Source organism: Piliocolobus tephrosceles, chromosome 5 (assembly GCF_002776525.5).
Source record: "Piliocolobus tephrosceles isolate RC106 chromosome 5, ASM277652v3, whole genome shotgun sequence".
Lineage (NCBI taxonomy): Eukaryota > Metazoa > Chordata > Mammalia > Primates > Cercopithecidae > Piliocolobus > Piliocolobus tephrosceles.
In genome coordinates this window covers 146471631-146484310 of record NC_045438.1, presented here as the reverse complement: position 1 = coordinate 146484310, position 12680 = coordinate 146471631, and the positions used below count along the sequence as shown (strand labels likewise).

Genomic DNA, 12680 nt, shown 5'->3' with positions numbered 1-12680 from the left:
AGGAGGCAGGAAGGAAGGGAGGGAGAGAAGAAGGAGGGAGGGAGGGAGGGAAGGAAGGAAGGAAGGAAGGAAGGAAAGAAAAAGGAAAGAAAGAAAGAAAGAAAAAGGTATCTTACAAGACATGAAAGAAGTATGAGATCCAAAAGTAAAAACAGAAAGAGTTGTACATGTGAGGTATAGGAAAAAGACTAAGAAACAGAGACTGGAAAGAAATAACAAATAATAATCAGAAATGTTAGCAAGTAGGTTTGAGTTTCAGATCTTTCCCTAAGCGACACCTTTTAAGACTTTGATAAACTAATTTGCAGTTATTTGATAATGAAAAGAACTTCCGAATGTCTTGTTATTTGAAGAGTTTTTTAATTATGATAGGATAGAAATACATGCTCCCCCTTTTTCCACAAAGCATTCATTAACCTGTTAAAGGAAATGAATGATTAAAACCTAGATTTTCCTTGTGCGACTTTTTCCTTTGATCCAGAAAAGAGAGGAAAATGTTGATGTTTTTCATTTTCAAAGTCAGGAACATGAACAAGTCATTTTGTACTGAATGATTTGTTCATATTGTGTACAGTGCTAAAATCACATGCAGGTAAAATGTAAATACATGCCCACGAATGACCATGTAACACCCACTCACAACTTCCACAGATATGCTGATAGCAGAATTGTCATTAGGTTGCCTACTGGATTTCCCAGAGAGGATGATCCCTTGCCTAGAGTTGTCATTTTACCTCCTCTACAGGAAGTAAGCAGGATGTAGGGCCTGCTGGTATTTGTTGGTAATGACCTCCCACAGCAACCTTTTCCATTCTCGCAATGAGAAGTCCACACAACAGCACAGAATAACGTTAGACAGCCTGATGGAGGTTTGCATGCTAGTTACTATTTGCAGCCAGTGTTAGGATCTGTGTTTTACTTAAGTCACAGGAATGTAATAAAGTTAACATGTATCCAGTGCTTTGTATGTGCTAAGCCATGTTCAGAGAGCTTCGTGGGCATCATCTCATTGAAACTTCAGAGCAACACAATGGAGTCAATACCACTTTGTCCCCATTTGTTAGACGAGGAAACAGAGTGAAGCTCAGAGAAGAAATCTGCCCCTAGTCATATGCCTCATAAGTAATGGAACCAGGATTTGAACCTGGACAACTTGCCCCAGGACTTTTCATCAGTCCTCTTTCCTGCTTCAGAAGGACATGTGTGAATGCCCCTGAATCTATGCCACGGAACAGTCATTCTGATTATGGACATAATGCTCTGCTTTTATAGTATTTCAGCCATTATATATTAATCGTATATTGGCTGTTCTTTTCATCTGAAAAACCCAAAACTTGACTATTGTGCTAGCTATCCTAGCTGAACAGTTTTACATGTGTCATATTGGCAAATATGTTTTGTATTCTATCCAGGTATATCATCTACTTACTTTAAAGTCTGCAATTGTGTGTTGAATACTCTGCATCTTTAGACATCTATAGTCTTTTTGGGTTTGATTTTGTTAATATCAGATACTTCTACGTATGAACTTATTTCCTCCATAATGATGGATATGCCATATAGTTGCTATCTTGTAGGCAAGTGTCATCTGAGGCTTCCTAAAAGCGAGACCATGTGGATATCCTGGAGAGGGAATAAAATAAGCCTGTGTATAAACTATTGTATAATATTTAATACATAAATATATCTGAAGTTGTGATATCTGACATACAGAGTAGTCAGTAAAGAATGAACCCTGTGCTTGCAGACGGTATGGAAATTCCAATGCTCTTTTAAAGGTCTGAGCATGTTGCCTACTGTATCTATGTACATTAAGTCATTCTTAAGGGATTTTTGAGATTTCAATTTAGAGATCTAAGTTAATTGTATTCTTTAGATGCTTTTTACACCAGACCACACTGTTTTCCAGAAAATAAAAATGTTCCGGCCAGGTGTGGTGGCTCATGCCTGTAATCCCAGCACTTTGCGAGGCTGAGGCGGGCAGATCACCTGAGGTTGGAATTCGAGACCAGCCTGGCCAACATGGTGAAACCTCATCTCACCTAAAAATACAAAACTATTAGCTGGGTGTGGTGGCAGGCACCTGTAATCCCAGCTACTTGGGAGACTGAGGCAGGAGAATCACTTGAACCTGGGATGTGGAGGTTGCGGTGAGCTGAGATTGCGCCATTGCACTCCAGCCTGGGCAACAAGAATGAAACTGTCTCAAAACAACAACAACAGCAACAACAACAACAACAACAAAAGTGCCTACTTCTTAAGTGTTTTGAGTTATTCTAGTGTCCATTGGTTATTTAATGATGAAAGCGACGTGTGAAATACCATGCGTTTCCTAATCCACCAGCACTTATGTATGGAGTATCTGCTGTGTTGGAGGAAAATATCATGTATTAAATATTGTAGGAAGAAACTAAGAGCTTAGAGCCTGCTCTCAGCCAGTCCATGGGTAGCTGGGGGACCAGACATACGTACGGCAAATAGGGACTTATAATACTACAGAGACAGGTGAATCCCAAGCAAGTACCGTTGTGTTTGGGGTGGCTTATTCCAGGGAAAGAAAGATGGCATTATGTGGAAGAGTCTCGTAGGAGGTGGGATTTTATCTCAAGTGTTGAAGGAGTAAATTGAACAAAATGATTGAAGGTAGAAATTCTAGCACGGGGAGTGTGTGAACAGAACATTGGAACCACTGTCTGTTTAGGACATGGAAAGGAGATGAACTTGACCAGAGGAGAGATTTTCTCTAGGGAAAACTGGTATGTAAGATCCCCAGGACACATCAGAATTGTGAATGTTTGTTGTTGAATATGGTTAAGAATAATTGGGGTCAGATTTTGTTTTTTGTGTGTGTGTGTGTGTTTTTTTTTTTTTTTTTTTTTTTTTTTTGAGACAGAGTCTCACTTTGTCGCCCAGGCTGGAGTGCAGTGGCACGATCTTGGCTCACTGCAAGCTCCGCCTCCTGGGTTCAGGTCATTCTCCTGCCTCAGCCTCCCGAGTAGCTGGGACTACAGGCACCCGCCACCTTGCCTGGCTAATTTTTTGTAATTTTAGTAGAGAAAGGGTTTCATTGTGTTAGCCAGGAAAATCTCGATCTCCTGACCTTGTGATTCGCCCGCCTTGGCCTCCCAAAGTGCTGGGATTACAGGCGTGAGCCAACGCACCTGGCCAGGGTCAGATTGTTAAGTCTTGAATGGTAAGCACTGGGGTGTAGAGCAACATTTCCTCCACTGTATTCTCTGCAGCCCAGTTATCCCACAAAGTGATTTGTGAAAATGCGTTCTGTGATCACGTAAGTGTAGGCAACTTCATAGTTCACAAAGTGTACATGGACTTCTCACAGTCCTGAATTTGCTAATACATAACTATGCACTCCCAAGGAGGTAGAATCATAGCATGCCATGTCTCTCACACTTTGAACACATACTGCTTCCCAGAATACTCACGAATAGCTATTCTGCATGCTAGTTTTCTGTGTAATGCTGTTTGAAAAGCACTGGCTTCCATTGCTCCATGTAGGATGAAACATTAAGAAACATTTTGGAAGAAGAGAACGATAAGAAAAAAGTATGATGATGATGATGATGATGATGATTTTTTGAGATGGAATCTCCCAGGCTGGAGTGAGGTGGTATGATCTCAGCTCACTGCAGCCTCTGCCTTCCAAGCTCAAGCGATTCCCATGTCTCAGCCTCCCAAGTAGCTGGGATTACAGGCATGCACCACCACACCCGGCTAATTTTTGTATTTTTAGTAGAGACAGAGGTCTCACCATGGTGGCCAGGCTGGTTTTGAACTTCTGACCTCAAATGATCTGCCCATCTTGGCCTCCCAAAGGGCTGGAATTACAGGCATGAGCCACTGCCCAGAAGTATGATTTAAGGGAAGCTTTATGTTACTTAAATCTGCCTGCAGCTTTTTTTTTCTTTTATTCCTGCAGGCATAGATCTAGGCCAGGGGTCCTCAACCCCTGGGCCGTGAACCAGTACCAGTTTGTGGCCTGTTAGGAACTGAGCCGCACAGCAGGAGATGAGGGGTGGGCGAGCATTACTGCCTGAGCTCCGCCTCCTGTCTGATCAAAGGCGGCATTAGATTCTCATAGCAGCACTAACCCTATTGTGAACTGCGCATGCCAGGGATCTAGGTTGCATGATCCTTATGATAATATGAATAATGCCTGATGATCTGAGATGGAATAGTTTCATTCCAAAACCATCCCCTGGCCTCCACTGCCATCCGTGGAAAAATTGTCTTTCATGAAACTGGTCCCTGGTGCCAAAAATTTTGGGTCTGCTGATCTAAGTAGCTAAGATTTTAAAAGTACAGAGAAGTCCTAAAATTTCATGCCTTCCTAAAGCTACTGATGGGAACTCGTTCCATGTTTGTTTTGTTGTTGTTTTGAATGCTGAGCTTCTGGCTCCTGTTGTTCTCATTGACGCTGAGTTTGAAAGTCTTTTTGCAGTGGCCAGGCGTGGTGGCTCACACCTATAATCCCAGCACTTCGGGAGGCTGAGGAGGCTGGATCATGAGGTCAGGAGATGGAGACCATCCTGGCCAACATGGTGAAACCCTGTCTCTACTAAAAATACAAAAATTAGCTGGGCATGGTGGTGCCTGCCTATAATCCCAGCTATTTGCAAAGCTGAGGCAGTAGAATTGTTTGAACCCAGGAGTGGGAGGTTGTAGTGAGCCGAGATTGCACCATTGCACTCCAGCCTGGCAACAGAGCAAGACTCTGTCTTTAATTAAAAAAAAAAAAAAAAAAAGTATTTTTGCTTGTTCATCTTAGGTATCTGACTATATTAGGATGCTGCCCACCTGGATGGTAATTGCTTTTGGGCATTAGCACTGTTAGAGGTGTGTGGCTGGGGAGAGAGCAGTGTGGCCACCCATTTCATGCAACGCTCTCCACACCATCATGGCACTGAAGGAAGGATTCACTAGGACCTTGTGTAACAATACACACGTGGTTGGGGTGAGGTAAGGTTCAACCCCTCCGGCAGCTGTTGATAAAGGTTTTATTGCTGTTTCTAGCACCCTGCTCTTAAAACCCTTCTGTGACAATTTGGCCTGGTAGAACCCTGTGGACGGACCTGGTATCTGTGTTCTGTGTTGTCAGCCTCTGGATCATCACAGGGTCACGGGAGATTGACTCCAAAAATTGTATCTTCCTCTGCCCATATTTGAATGAGAATCACGTGGAAAATACCATTTCTTCAAAAAATCCTTGGTTGCTTTTTTCTCTGCCTTTCAATAGCTATGTTTAGGAGCATTTTCTTTAACTCTACGTTTTGAAATAAGATGACAAATAAATATGCCGCCTTATAGATAAAATTAGACAACAACACTGGATCTGGAGAAATGTTAGGAGAATCAATAATACAATTAACTGGATTCTTAGTTGTAAGCGTCTTCAATTAAAATCTGTTCTTCGCAAAGACAGGTTGAACATCAGGGTCGTGTGTGTGTGTGTGTGTGTGTGTGTGTGTGTGTGTGTGTGTGTGTGTTTGAGAGAGAGAGTGAGAGCGAGAGCAAGAGAGAGAGATCGAGAGAGAGACAGGCTGTGGTTCTCACTCAGCCTGGAGTTCATTGGTGCAATCCTGGCTCACTGTAGCCTTGGCCTCTTGGGCTCGAGCAATCCTCGTACTTCAGCCTCTTGAGTAGCTGGAGCTACAGGCACGCACCACCATGCCTGGTTTATTTATTGTGGAGATGGGGTCTCCCCTTGCTACCCAGCCTGGTCTCAAACTCCTGAGCTTAAGCTATCCTTCTGCCTCGGCCTCCCGAAGTTCTCGGATTACAGGTGTGAGCCACTGCACCCAGCTGAAACGTAAGGTTTTTTTTTTTTTTTTTTTTGAGACGGAGTCTCGCGCAGTCGCCCAGGCTGGAGGGCAGTGGCGAGATCTCGGCTCACTGCAAGCTCCACCTCCCGGGTTCTCGGCATTCTCCTGCCTCAGCCTCCCAAGTAGCTGGGGCGCCCTCCGCGACACCTGGCTAATTTTTTTTTGCATTTTTAGTAGAGACGGGGTTTCACCATGTTAGCCAGGATGGTCTCAATCTCCTGACCTCGTGATCCGCCCGCCTTGGCCTCCTAAAGTGCTGGGATTACAGGCGTGAGCCACCGCGCCTGGCCTGAAACGTAAGTTTTTAATGAAAGCTGTGATGCATACCAAGGATTAAGTGCCAAATTCCTGTGTAATTATTTTTAACCCAGATTTAGACTAAAATTACAGAAAATGAGAGAAAAATTAGGAGAGTAAGTACAAAATCCTGAAGTGATCCTAACAAAAGCAAATCTGTATTTGGTTCAAATTCTAAGATAGATAAACATGAGTCTTTCAGGAGAATTGCTTAAAAAGAAAAGTTGTTCAGGAGCGGATGCTTCCAACTTTTCTTTTAATACAGCTAATTTCATTTTTCTTTTGGTCACCCTAAAATGGTGAAAGGTTTCCTCATAGCCAAGTGGAATCTTTTTTATTTAAACTATCGTCAGAAAGTTTTCTGTGTATATGCATGTTGTACTCTCTTTGGACTTGTTTGTGTCTGGTTCTCTTGGAGATTTTTGAAATAATCAAAAACGCTTATGTCATTGACAGTGTTTGCTATCTTTAAACAATAGTTTACTTTTTTTTTTTTTTTTTTTTTTTAACAGGTGACATGTTGGAGCATGGGCCTGAGAAACAGTATAGCTAGAAGGGGAATTGAGTGTGAGACAATGGAATCAGGCTGCTTGGATTCTGGTCCTGGCTCCACTGTACACTAAGGCTGCAACCTTTGTCTCTCTGTGCCTTGGTTTCTCCTTAAGTAAAATGGAGTGAATGGTAATAATAGTACCTGCTGCATAAGAAGAGGTTAGAACAGTACCAGCTACATAATAAGTATTAAATAAGTGTTAGCCATCGTTGCTAAATAAATTAGTAACAAATAAATGTTAGCTATTGTTTTTAGATTGTATTGCTTGAAAAAGTGGCTTCTCATTTTTAGCGGGTTTTTGGAGGAGGGAGAGAAAGTAAGGCAGAAGGGAGGCGTAAATCTTTGTTTCTAGTATGTTCACTGGGTCATCTTTAACTGGACGATATAGGATTTGACTGTTACGTGTTTTCATATGTATGCAGAAGCCTTGTTATTCCTCCCCTGCCCAGTCAATGCCAAGCTCCTGAACACTCTGTCTGTTTATGCAGCCTTGGAAACCTTCTAGCTTCATGTTCTCTACCAGAAGCTTGAAAACAACCAAAGAGAATATCTGGTTTACTCAAAACCTTGAGTGGCTCTTTGACACAGAAGCTTATAGCGTATAGCGTTCTAGGAAACCATACACATGTATGCCAGTTTTTTTTTTTTTACGGTTGTCAGCGGAGGGCTAAAAATATCAGACCCTACATACATGTTGGTGACATTGGATTTTTTTTTTTGTCATGGTGTTAAGTGATTAAAATCAGGTTATTAGTGAACCATAATTTATTTATAGCGTCAGATTCCACAGAATTCTATTTAATGTCATTACTGACCATGAAATTGGCAGTTTGATATTTTGGGATGACTTTTGCTTGTTAGATTGTTTGTCTTTGGGATGTTTTAAGAACTGTGGCCCCTGTATAAGTCCGATCTCGTCTCTGAAGTATTTCCAAGTTCTTCGGTTTAGAATTTTTCCTGATGGTTTGCCACTAAAATCAAAAGCTGTGATGTGTGTTTGAGAAATTCCACAATCTTCTCAGCCCTTAACCCCTGAATTCTTTCTCTAAATAGTTTCTCTAAACCTATATGACTTCAACTCCCATCCATAATGACTTCTAATCCATCTTCAGTCTAGACTGTTCCCATTTGCTCTGACCCCTCCAGAAGATATCTCGCCTGGGTTATAATACCATCCTCACCTCAAATTGAGGTGTCTTCAAAAGAGAATTCCTAAACTGGTTCTTCCTCCTTCCTTCCCAATGGCTCATTGGTGATATTCTTGTTCTTCTGCTTACTGAGGTGTAATCCCTAGCTTTTCTTCACTTTTTCCTCTCCTTTATCCTTCTTATCCCCACAGTCATTGAAACCCTTTAAATTCTTCATTAGTATTCTTTCTCCCAACCATCTCCCTGGTCAAGAACTCATGGCTTCATGCCTGTGTTAGCCTAACAGCCTTCTAACCAGTCTCTACGATGTGGTTATTTCGTCCCATCTTTCCTTGGTAACTTTCTGACTAAGCTTCTAAAGCCCATACTTTATTTTTCACTCCGGATTCAAAACTTACAGTGGTTCTGAGTAAAGCCCAGATTCCTCCATTAGCGTGTCTTCATTTGACCCTGCTCCTGATTTGTTCTCAGCATCTTCTACTCTGCAGCAGGAATTTCCTTTTTGTGTTTAGTGTCAAAGCCACCATGACACCAGGCCCATTCTTTATTTGAATGCTTTAGAATCTCCTTCACCCAATTTCCACTCAGGTATCTCTCTGCCATCCTTCAAGCTTCAGCTCAAGTCTTCCTGTCCTCCTTCATCTATACCTCTTCACTAAGAGACTCAGAACCTGCACTTTCTTTATCTCTCATTTCTTGCCTTGTGCAAACACCTGTTACCTGTCCATTTTGATAACTCCCTAAGGGCAGGTATTATTAATGTTACCTAAGTTTCTATGTCACTCGGTATGATTTAGATACCATAGTAGGTACTAAATAAGAGAATGTGGAGTAATCCTCTCCCAAAACTTGGGGAGGTCAACACATACACTGCCCTCCTTGGGATCCAGTGAAATGGTATATGAGGCAGCATTCATAGAAGGACTGTGCAAATGTAAGGCAGTGTCATTAATTGTTGGGCACATTTGGGGTTTTTGATGATGCTGTCCTCTATTCCAGAATAGCAGTATGTGGTCAGGACTTTCCCTGAGCTTCAAAGTTTAATTGGAGACAACCAAAATGTGTTTCCAATAATAGGTCATAAAAAATAAGACTTCTATTTGCACATATGTTTACTTGTTTATTTACATATTTTCTTAGGTCTTTTATTTCCTCACTGTGAAATTTTTTTTTTTTTTTAATGTAACAGCTGATTAAGATAGAGGTGTTGTTTGGTTACCTCTGCATTGCCATGGTCTTTGTTATTGGGCCAAGAACTTTATTTATCTTAACACACACAATTGCTTGAGGACGGGGATTATATCATCATCCTTTGCATCTTTGAATTACACTGTGCTGCCTTCCACATTGTCATGCCTACCAACTACCTAATCCAGAATGTCACGTGTTGCTCCCTCTAAGCCATTTCCGTGTCTCAGCTAGTACCAGCATTGAAAAATCACAGGCGAGAGCGGGGAGCTGCCTGCATTCTTCAATAGGGTAGCACTATCCACCTGAGCTCTTTGGTGAAGGGAGATACAGAATCCATAGCCGTAAGTGAAAACAAGTCATTTTCACATCTGATTAACATACCTTTTCTTCCCCAGAAAAACCTATTATCTTCATTAATTTTTTTTTCCTGATCCTTTTTACCCAGGTAGTTGATATCAGTGAACATATTGGTCTTTTTTTCCTCTTTATAGGATCTGCATTTGCTGCTCAACCACATCTAATTTGATGCCCTCTGCAGATTTAAAATGTATGCCTTCTTTTCCATCACCAAGTCATCTCTGGGTTACTACTGAACATCTTTCTCACCTCCCTGCGACCCATGGATGGCTGTTCTCCATTGTCTGTTTCACCAGATGTCCTCAAAACAAACAGACAGAAGAAGGAAGTGGCTAATGGTAAGAATTGTTTCTCCCTCTAGAAAATTTTTAATGCATTTACTTTAAAGTGTTGGAGATGTGAGGTTTTTCTTGTAAGTAGGTAATATGAGTGTAGTTCAAACATTTTGTTTTTAGGAAATCAAAATTTTAGGAACTTTCATTGGGTCCTTTCATAGTGATGAATCAGAAAAAAGATGAAAGAGTACAGTTCAGATAACTTTTTCAAACGTTCAAACATTTACGACATTCTTCTGGTTTCAAATCCCAGTGCTCTCTACCTGTCACTCCTGGCATGACCCACCCACACATGAACTCAATAGAGCCAGAGACAAACTCATTCTGCCTGTTTTAACACTTTTTCCTTTGAGTTTTGTGCTTCAAAGATCGTTGTTCTCATTTCCCTGCTGTCCCCTGCTCCCCAATCACTCATTCCCTATTCAAGCAGTTTGCCATGCCTTCCAAATATTTCTCTAATTCACCCCCATTTCCCCATTCTCCTATCCGGCCCTGATCATCTCCAGCCCTGGCTGGTTCAGTCACCTTCTTACTGGGCTATCTAGTCTACCGTGGACAGTCCCTACTGCTCCCACCCTTCTCAAGTGGATCTCCTTATGTTATTTTTGTTATTGACTGAAGAGCATATTTCAAGATTTTCAGCATTTCATGCCCCATCTATCTCTTTACCATAATCTTCCCACACCTGTATTCCATGATGTCTTTGATTTGGTGGTCTAGTTCTGGTCCAGTTCCTGAATCAGTGCTGATTGAGGCAGGGTACAGGTAAACGTTTTCCATTCTTCCCTCATCTCTTCCCCTATCCAATGGGCACTTAAAATGAAAATGACTATCCTACCAGAAATTTGGTGGCCCAGTAATGACCTCTGGGTTGCTGTGTCTCTCCTGTTGTTCCCACTACTATTCAGACCCACTTTCCTTCCCTGACATGTCGTCATTTGGTGGCTTCTATTTATAGTTCTTCCAGCCACCTTGTATTAACCTAGTCTAGGATTATACCTGGGTTTCTGTTCCTAAATTTTGACTAGTTACTCAGGCTAACAATCTTGTCTTCCTCTAAGGTGGCAGCTTAGACTTCAATTTCTTCTTGACAGTTGGGGTGCCTTTCATCTGAATTCTTCTTCTTCTTCTTTTTTTTTTTTTGAAGATGGGGTCTTGCTCTGTTGCACAGCCTGGAGCACAGTGGTACAATCATAGCTCACTGCTGCCTCGAACTCTTGGCCTCCAGCAGTCCTCCTATCTCAGCCTCCTAAGTAGCTGGGACTACAGGCGTGCACCACCATACCTGGCTAATTTTTATTTTTTGTTGAGATGAGGTCTCGCTTTGTTGCCCAGGGTGGTCTCAAACTCCTGGCCTCAAGCTATCCTCCCACCTTGGCCTTCCAAAGTGCTGGGATTATAGGCGTGAGTCACTGCCCCCAGCCTGAATGATTCTTATCAAGACTGGTGATGGTGGCACCCAAGAACAGCTGGGGGTGACTCTTCACTGTGTGTATTAAATTCCTCTGGCTGCTGTAGCAAATTACCACAAACTTGGTGCCTTAAAACAACAGACATTTAGGTTTTGACAGGGCTGAGCTCCTGCCAGAGGCTCTGGGGCAGAATCTGTTCCTTATCTCTTCCAGCTTCTAGAAACTGCTGACATCCCTTGGCTTGTGGCTGCATCACTCCAATATCTGCCCCCTCCATGGCCACATTGCCTTCCTGTCTTCCATCCGTAGTCAAATCTGCCTCTGCCTCCTTCTTAGAAGCATACATGTAATGATATTTAAGGCCCAACTAGATAATTCAAAATAATCCCCCCATCTCAAGATCTTCAACTTCATCACATCTGTAAAGTCTTTGCATAGAAGGTAACATTTACAGGTCCCAGAGGTTAGGACCTGATATATTGGTGGCCATTATTCCACGTACTACACTGTCCACCTAGGTTGGGCCTGCTACTTCTCCTGGAAGTCCCACTCCTGGCCATTTCTGAGTCATGGTTCGGTGCACCACGCCTTCCCGCTTCTCTGTCTCTTTATCTTCCTCACTTCTACCTACAGAACTGGCCTTAGCAATGCTGTCAGTTTCCCCAAGGTCTGTCTCAGGCCCAGGGGCCAGGGCTACCTCCCGCTCCTGCTCCTTCACTTCCTGTACACTTGCCTCCTTCTCTTTTATTGAGTTGTAGAAAATACCAAGTCTGTTTTCAAAAATCTCATCCTGTGATGCTCCCTTCCTCACAAAGACCTTGCAATCCAGGCCCTTCCAGCCTATCTGCATTGTGTGACACTTAACTCGGACATACCTAGACATGCCTTGAGATGTGGGCTGCCATTTATTTATCTAAAATGCCCCTTCCCCTTGCTCTGTAATGGGTGAAATATTGTACATTTTGCAAAGTCTTGTTTAAGTGTCAAATTCTCTGAGACTTTCCTAAGCCCCTCTCCCTCGTTTTTTCCATACAGAATCAATTACATCTTCTCCCTGTTCTTCCTTAGCACTTTGTTTATACTTGACTCAAACCCTTCCCACGTTGTGTTATACTTTATTTTGTCTCTGTCTCTCCTTGCTAGACTTTGAGGTTCATGAGAACCAGGAAAAGGATATTATTCATCTTTTTAATTTTAACCTGACGTGTAACTCACAATACACCCTTGATATAATAATATGTGTTTAATTAATTGATTAATTTGAATTTTAAACTTTTCATAATTCAGAATATCTTAGAATAGATGAACATTTAATAATTTTTCTCCTAATTTCCTTATGGACCCAAGAGTAATTATTTTCCTTAGGTGGCTATGTATAGTCAAGCATGGCTTTTGTTTTCAGTACAAATTAATTAAAAATACTGTAATTTATGCATTCTCTTCTTTACATTTTGTTCACTCTGGGGTTATTACCCTTACCCCTCTAGAGAGCCAATTTACTTTATTTTATTTTATTTTATTTTATTTTATTTTATTTTATTTTATTT

The 12680-nt window shown here is 41.8% G+C and overlaps 1 long non-coding RNA gene across 1 annotated transcript in view; it reads left to right on the top strand.

Annotated features, from left to right (window-relative positions):
* LOC111541107 overlaps positions 1-12680 on the top strand; it is a 394660-nt gene that overhangs the window by 348258 nt on the left and 33722 nt on the right. Inside the window, exon 7 of the long non-coding RNA XR_004228935.1 lies at positions 9521-9724. This is a non-coding gene — a long non-coding RNA (uncharacterized LOC111541107). The remainder of the gene's footprint in view (positions 1-9520; positions 9725-12680) is intronic.